The following is a 9,002-nucleotide window of genomic DNA, read 5'->3' on the forward strand; positions in this document are numbered from 1 at the left end:
GCCTCTCCTCCGACCGCCGGCCGCCTCGCCCCCTCTTCCTCTATCGCCGGCGGCAGCCCGAGCCGGCGAGCTCCTGTAGCCGACGAAGCCCGATCCGATCTGAGGTTTACTGTACCATTGACTTCTTCCCGTAGCCCCCCTAATTTCTCTGTGTTGGATTTATCTCAGCATGTGCCTATGTTCGTGATGCCATAACTCCGTGCATGTAGCTCTGATTCACGCGTGTAATATGTCAAATTGTTCGCCTCGTGATGCTCCTCATTTTGTTCAATTGCACCATGTTCATTAGAGGTCATCTTGATGCCCAAATCTCTATTGGAAGAGGGCTAGTTGCTGTTATTCTCTGGTTCTTAGCAGAATTTCGAGATTTGTCATTTTTGTATCATTAAATCTGTGCATCTTTTGAGCATGAGCTCTACATGTGTTTTAAAGTATGCCATGCCGTCTTTCCAGTGGTGTAGTCCATGTATTTTTGTGATCTCTGTGGAGACTAGCACAAGCATGCAAAGTAGGCCCCGTAATATTTCTGATTTTAGGGACTTGGTGATTTCTCAAGTCCTTGTCTGCTGTAATTTTGTTGCCATGTAAACTTGATGCTACAGAGAGATCCATGCATATTTTGGAGATGTTCAGTAAGGATATTTTGTAGATATAGTTGTAATTGATCCATTCCTGCAATTGTTTGCAATTATGGAGTGCCATAGCATGACACAATCTTGCTCTACTTTTGCTATAAAATATTTCTGTCAGATTCTTAACATGATATGCAATCTTGCCAAGCTTATTGTAGTTGATCCATACATGCTATGCTATTGTTCTTGCCATGGTTAGCTTCATTAACATGCCATCTTTCTGTAGGTATGCTTGGTTTGTCATGCATTGCTCTGTAGTGGGTGCATCAAGCTCACAAAGAGGCCTACATATTAATATTTCTGCCATGCTCTGATTTCTGCTAAGTCTGAAACCTGATAACGAAACTTGCTATGTTTACATGCTTGCCATCATATCTTCTGGTCCTTTTTGGCTTATGGTCAGTAAGGGACTTTTGTCATGTCCATTTAGTACAACACTGCCATGCCTTGTTTTGCTATGTTAAGTCCCTGTAGCATGTTGATTTCGTGCTCTAAACATTGCTACCTGATGCTGGTGTTCTTTATATCGATTTCGACCGAAATCATCTCATCTTTCCAGTGGCATGCTTGGTTTGCCAAGTTACTGCCATGTTCATCTTTTTCTTTCCGGAGCACGCATATGCATCGCATATCATATCTTGCATATCATACATGTTTTGCAACATGTTGCTTGCGCATTTCTCGTTGTTGATTGTGGTTCCGTTTGTTTGTGTTCTTGTCTTGGGTAGAGCCGGGAGACGAGTTCGTGAACGAGGAACCTGTCGAGTACGCTTACGAGGATCAAGCTTTCGACAACTCTGAGAACCTTGCAAGCAAGATGACCACCCCTCGAAATCACTTCTATCTTTGCTATGCTAGTTGTTCGCTCTATTGCCATGCTCGCTACCTATCACTTGCTATATCATGTCTCCCATTTTAGCCATGTCAGCCCTAACCATCCTTTCCTAGCAAACCGTTGTTTGGCTATGTTACCGCTTTTGCTCAGCCCCTCTTATAGCGTTGCTAGTTGCAGGTGAAGTTGAAGTGTGTTCCATGTCGGAACATGGTTATGTTGGGATATCACAATATCTCTTATTTAATTAATGCATCAATATATATTTGGTAAAGGGTGGAAGGCTCGGCCTTATGCCTGGTGTTTTGTTCCACTCTTGCCGCCTTAGTTACTGTTATACCGGGATTATGTTCCTTGAGTTTGCGTTCCTTACGCGGTCGGGTGATTTATGGGACCCCCTTGACAGTTCGCCTTGAATAAAACTCCTCCAGCAAGGCCCAACTTTGGTTTTACTATTTGCCGCCTAAGCCTTTTCCCCCGGGTTTTCGCGAGCCCGAGGGTCATCTTATTTTAACCCCCGAGCCAGTGTTCCTCTGAGTGCTGGTCCAAACTAGAGCCACTTGCAGCGCCACCTTGGGGTAATTCGAGGATTGGTTTTAGCTGTACGTAGTGTTCATCCGGTGTGCCCTGAGAACGAGATATGTGCAGCTCCTATCGGGATTTGTCGGCACATTCGGGCGGCTTTGCTGGTCTTGTTTTACCATTGTCGAAATGTCTTGTAAACCGGGATTCCGAGACTGATCGGGTTTTTCCGGGAGAAGGTTTATCCTTCGTTGACCGTGAGAGCTTATGATGGGCTAAGTTGGGACACCCCTGCAGGGTATTATCTTTCGAAAGCCGTGCCTGCGGTTATGAGGCAGATGGGAATTTGTTAATGTCCGGTTGTAGATAACTTGTCACTTGACCCAATTAAAAACACATCAACTGCGTGTGTAGCCGTGATGGTCTCTTCTCGGCGGAGTCCGGGAAGTGAACACGGTCTGTGTTATGAATGACGTAAGTAGGTGTTCAGGATCACTTCTTGGTCAATGCTAGATGACGCCCGTTCCGTTGCTTCTCTTCTCGCTCTGATTTGCGCAAGATAGCCACCATATATGCTTTTGCCGCTGCAGCTCCACCTCTTGGCACCATCTTTTCCTATAAGCTTAAATAGTCTTGATCTCGCGGGTGTGAGATTGCTGAGTCCCCGTGACTCACAGATTCTACCAAAACAGTTGCAGGTGCCGACGATGCCAGTGCAGATGATGGCGTCGATCTCAAGTGGGAGTTCGACGAGGAACGTGGCCCTTACTATGTGTCTTTTCCTGATGATCAGTAGTGGAGCCCAGTTGGAACGATCGGGGATCTAGCATTTGGGGTTGTCTTATTTTCATCTGGATTTTGACCGTAGCCGGTCTTTATATGATTGTATTTTGGATGATGTATGCTATTTATTCATGTATTGTGTGAAGTGGCGATTGTAAGCCAACTCTTTATCCCATTCTTGTTCATTACATGGGATTGTGTGAAGATGACCCTTCTTGCGACAAAACCACTATGCGGTCATGCCTCTAAGTCGTGCCTCGACACGTGGGAGATATAGCCGCATCGTGGGCGTTACAAGTTGGTAATCAGAGCCATCCCCGACTTAGGAGCCCCTGCTTGATTGAATCGCTGGCGTTGTTGAGTCTAGAACAAAAATGTTTTGAGTCTTAGGATTATATATATCGGAGAGTAGGATTCTTTTTACTCCTCAGTCCCTTCGTCGCTCTGGTGAGGTCTCCTGACGTAGAGTTTTGACTATCCTCTCCTCAAATTTCACTAAAAAAAATTTAGGATCACGCGGGTATCTTGGAATCGTTCCGATGGTTTTGTGACGAGAACATTGTTCTTGGTGCCTCCTGACATTTAGGGGTTGTGGCAGTGTCCCGGGGAGTTGAGCTCCGAGGTGTTGTCGTCACAATTTTATCGTTGCAGTTCTGGAATACCTGAGTTTCGCCGACATCGAAATCTCTTTTATGCAGTTGTTGGTGAGATCACCTCGATGCCACCCAGTACTGGGGCGGGAGTTCGGGAGTATTGCCATAACTTGTATAACGGATGTTTTTCGAACGTTGAGGTAAACGATTTCCGAAGATTTCTTGGTTATGTGTTGACGGATGGATACAGCTGGATCTAGGGATTGCTAGTTTGGGTGACATATTTTGTGTCCCCTATATCCCCTACACCAGATTGCATAACCAGAAAGTTTCGGGAGTTTATAAGTGGGAATTCAAGTAGCCTTAGGATATCTTTCCGACAGACGCATGATATGAGATTGGGGTTCGACGTCTAGTGGTCCGCCTTTCCACGGTTGATTTTACAGTGGTCTCGTAGTGTCTTAAAGAGTCCATGGCTTTGCCGACTCGGGGACGCTTCGTATGTCATGTACACAGCCTTGTACATGATGGTGCTGTACGATTGAGCCCGTGTGGGCCCCACCACGAAAACTTCGGACGAAATACCTATCATATGTTTGTTCCGGCTTATTCTGCAAGCCAATACTTTGTTTTGTTTTGTATTGTGGTATTCGAGTTGCTTCGAATTCATTTGTTCATTCCATATCTTTTTCAAGTGGCTTCTCAACTTATGGAAGTGTGATGATTTACTACGGAATTCATTCGTTCATCTTCATTCGAATGTTTATTGTGAAGACTATATGTTGCAATTTCTATCCGTTGATTCTACTTATCTATTTGTCTATCAAGATGCTAACGGATGTCACCCTCTTCAGGATGGCTCCGCCAACGCGTCAGAATCCGGATCGCAATGAAGGGAGTCAAGCGAACCCTCCGCCACCACCTCCACCTCCGGAGGCATGGCAAGCAATCATGGCAGCCACCAACGCCAATGCTCAGATGATTCTGCAACTCTTGCAAGAACGTACTCAAGGGCAAGGCAATCAAGGTCAAGGCAACAATCAGTTTCACTTTGCCACTCTCAACCAGTTTCTCGCAAATCAGCCCAAGTCTTTCAGCTACTGTGCCGAGGCCACGGATGCCGATGATTGGCTCGTGGACATCAACAAGCATTTTGAATGTAGCAATGTCAGGCCTGAGGACTATGTCAAGTTTGCTTCTTTCCAGCTCAAGGACCAAGCTGCTGATTGGTATCAACAATACAAAGATTCTAGAGGAGGTCGTGTGATCACTTGGACTGACTTCTGTCGGGACTTCAAAGCGCACCAAATTCCACAAAGTGTTGTTGAGAGCAAGCGTGAGGAGTTCCGCAATCTCAAGCAAGGCAACATGTCTGTGTATCAATACAACATTCAGTTTCAGAAACTTGCTCACTTCGCTAAACAAGACGTTCCTGATGAGAAGAGCATGATCTATCACTTCAGAGGTGTCCTTAAAGAGGATCTGCAGTTAGCTCTCGTTCTTGTTGAGCCTACTCAGTTTGGTCAATTCTACAATATGGCACTGAAGCAAGAGGCTGCTCAGCTCAAGTGTGAGGCTTCTAAGAAAAGAGTCAGAGACGCAGTTCAGTCTTCTTCTTCCTCACTTGTGACAGCTAAGCAACAGAAGTTCTGGTTGCCTCCTCCTCCTCCGTTTCGTCAGCCTTATCAGCAGAAGAACAAAGGTGGCCATGGTTCTTCCAACTCTGGCTATCAGAACAAGTCTCAGAATCAAGCTCCAAAGTCCAATGCTCCTTATCACCGTCCACTCTCGGAGGTGACTTGCAACAAATGTCAGCAGAAAGGTCACTATGCTAACAAGTTCTTCAACCAGAGGCGTCTTCCTCCTCCTCCTGTCAGATCTTCCAGCAATGCAGTGGTCAAGCATAATCCTAAGTCTGCTAAGGTGAACATGATGAATGCAGCTCAAGCAGAGGAATCTACTGATGTGATAATGGGTAATCTTCCTGTTAACGATATTCCTACAAAAGTTCTTTTTGATACTGGTGCATCTCTTTCTTTCATTTCAAGACCTTTTGTTGCCAAGCATGAATTTGTGACGGAAAAGATCCCTATCCCATTGAAGATTGTGTCTCCGGGCAAACAAATGACATCTAATAATTGTGTCCCGGATGTTTCCATCAAGATGGGCGACTATATATTTCTGTCTAAACCAGTTGTTCTTGGTGACTCGGATATTGATCTTATTCTCGGGATGGACTGGCTTTCTAAGCACAAGGCTCAACTGGATTGTGCTGCCAGGGAAATTCAATTGACACACTCGTCTGAGGATGTGATTATTTATGCCGCTCGTGATGAAACCATTCGGTTTTTCACTCTCAATGAGAAGGGCGAATTGAATGCCATCTCTCAAATTCCAGTCGTTTGCGAGTATCAAGATGTCTTTCCAGAAGAGCTTCCGGGTATGCCTCCTCATCGGCCAGTTGAGTTCGTTATCGAACTAGAGCCTGGCACTGAACCCGTTTGCAAGCGTCCATACAAGCTTGGACCTAACGAGCTGAAGGAATTGAAGAAGCAGCTCGATGAACAAGAGCGTCTGGATTTGATCAGACCGAGTTCTTCTCCATGGGGTTGTGGTGTTCTTTTTGTCAAGAAGAAGGATGGCACGGACCGACTTTGTGTCGACTACCGTCCATTGAACAAGAAGACAATCAAGAACAAGTATCCACTTCCCAACATCAATGAGCTTTTTGAGCAACTCAAAGGGGCTAAAGTATTCTCGAAGCTTGACCTTCGTATGGGTTATCATCAGATTCGCATTCGTGAAGAAGATATTCCCAAGACAGCATTCAGAACAAGCTTTGGTTCTTATGAATATACTGTCGTGTCTTTCGGCCTTGTCAATGCTCCTCCAGTTTTCTCTCGGATGATGAATTTCATCTTCAACCCCTATACCAATGAATTCGTTCTGGTGTATCTCGATGATATCTTGGTCTTCTCCAAGAACAAGCAGGATCATGCCAAACATTTGCGATTGGTGCTTGACAAGCTCAGAGAGTATCAATTCTATGCGAAGTTCTCTAAATGTGAGTTTTGGCTCGATGAAGTTCTTTTCCTTGGTCACATCATCTCTGCCAAGGGCATCGCTGTTAACCCCGAGAAGGTGTCCGCAGTTCTGGATTGGGAACCTCCTCAAAATGTCAAGCAGCTTCGAAGTTTTCTTGGTCTTGCAAGCTATTGCCGAAGATTCGTTGAGAATTTCTCCAAGATTGCAAAGCCTCTTTCCAACCTCCTACAGAAGCATGTGAAGTATTTCTGGTCTCCTGAGTGTGACGTTGCTTTCAACACTCTCAAAGAGAAACTAGTCACAGCTCCTGTCTTGACTCCTCCTGATGAATCCAAGCCGTATGAAGTTTTCTGTGATGCTTCTCTCCAAGGTCTCGGTGCTGTGTTAATGCAAGAGAAGAAAGTTGTGGCCTATACCTCTCGGCAGTTGAAGCCCAATGAGAAGAACTACCCCACTCACGATCTTGAGTTGGCGGCACTTGTCCATGCATTCATTACGTGGAGACATCTCTTGTTGGGAAGACAAGTGGACATTTTCACCGATCACGAGAGTCTCAAGTATATCTTCACTCAGCCCAACCTCAACCTCAGGCAGACTCGATGGGTCGAAATGATTCAAGAGTACAATCCGAGTATCGAATATACTCCAGGCAAGGCCAATGTCATTGCAGATGCTTTAAGCAGGAAGGCTTATTGCAACAGCTTAATCCTCAAGCCATTCCAACCGGATCTTTGTGAAGCTTTCCGCAAGCTGAATCTCCAAGTTGTTCCTCAAGGCTTTCTTGCCAACCTCATAGTATCTCCTACTTTGGAAGATCAAATTCATGAGGCACAACTCCTTGATGCCATGGTGAAGAAGGTGAAACGTGGTATCGACAAGGGTCTTTCCAAATACAAGTGCTATCGCATTGATGACAGGGACACTTTATTCTTCGAGGACCGGATTGTGGTTCCTAAAGGTGATCTAAGGAAAGTCATAATGAACGAGGCGCACAATTCTCTCCTATCCATTCATCCTGGAAGTACGAAGATGTATCATGACCTCAAGCAGTCGTATTGGTGGACTCGAATGAAGCGAGAAATTGCTCAATTCGTGAATGAATGTGATGTCTGCCGAAGAGTGAAAGCAAAACACCAACGACCAGCTGGTCTCCTCCAACCTCTTGCTATCCCAGAATGGAAGTTTGATCATATCGAAATGGACTTCGTGACTGGTTTTCCCAAGTCCAAGCGCGGAAATGATGCTATCTTCGTTGTCATTGACAAGCTCTCTAAAGTGGCTCATTTCCTTCCAATCGAAGAATCCATCACAGCAGCTCAGTTGGCAGAGCTCTACACCTCCAGAATTGTTTCTTTGCACGGTATTCCATAATTGATTTCTTCAGATCGTGGAAGTATCTTCACCTCTAAGTTCAGGGACTCCTTCCAGAAGGCCATGGGCACAAACATTCGCTTCAGCACAGCTTTCCATCCTCAAACTAGTGGCCAAGTCGAGCGAGTCAATCAAATTCTTGAAGATATGCTCAGGGCTTGTGTCATTTCCTTTGGCATGAAATGGGAAGATTGTCTTCCTTATGCTGAATTCTCCTACAACAACAGCTTCCAAGCGAGTTCGGGCAAGGCCCCATTCGAGATTCTCTATGGCAGAAAGTGTCGTACTCCTCTCAATTGGTCAGAGACTGGTGAACGCCAACTTCTTGGCAATGACTTAATCACTGAAGCTGAAGAAATGTGTAAAGTCATCCGTGATAATCTCAAAGCCGCGCAATCGCGCCAGAAGAGCTACTATGATAGTAAGCATCGTGATTTGGCTTTTGAGATCAGAGACCATGTCTACCTCCGCGTCTCTCCAATGAAAGGCACTCGTCGCTTCGGTATCAAAGGGAAGCTTGCCCCTAGATACGTGGGTCCTTTCAAGATCATTGGCAAAAGAGGCGAACTCGCCTATCAACTTGAGCTTCCTTCCAACTTCGCGAACGTGCACGATGTGTTCCACGTGTCACAGCTCCGCAAGTGCTTCAAGATGCCTGAGCGCACTATCAACTTCGAAGAGATTGACCTTCAAGAAGATTTGTCTTATCATGAGCACCCAGTTGCTATTCTTGAAGAAACTGAGCGCAAGACTCGCAACAAGTCTATCAAATTCCTGAAAGTGAAGTGGTCGCACCATTCCGACCGGGAAGCCACCTGGGAACGCGAGGACCATCTCCGTTCCGAATATCCGGAGTTCTTTCAGTCCTAGATCTCGGGACGAGATCCTCTCGTAGTGGTGGAGTGTTGTAACACCCCGCATGTAACTTGCCATATTTGTAACTCCGACTCTTGCCATTTCCGGCTATGTGTTATGATTTTCCCTCCGTTGTCGGGTTTTGTCTTTCGTTTTGTATTTTGTCATGTCATGCATTTTCATATCATGTCATCATGTGCATTTCATTCGCATACGTGTTCGTCTCTTGCATCCGAGCATTTTCCCCATTGTCCGTTTTCCAATCCGGCGCTCCTATCTCCTCCGGTGCACCCCTCTTGTTTTCTTTCGTGTGCGTGTGTCAAACTTTCTCGGAATGTACCGAGGCTTGTCAAGTGGCCTTATTATACC

Source organism: Triticum aestivum, chromosome 1D (genome assembly GCF_018294505.1).
Source record: "Triticum aestivum cultivar Chinese Spring chromosome 1D, IWGSC CS RefSeq v2.1, whole genome shotgun sequence".
NCBI classification, from domain to species: Eukaryota; Viridiplantae; Streptophyta; class Magnoliopsida; order Poales; family Poaceae; genus Triticum; species Triticum aestivum.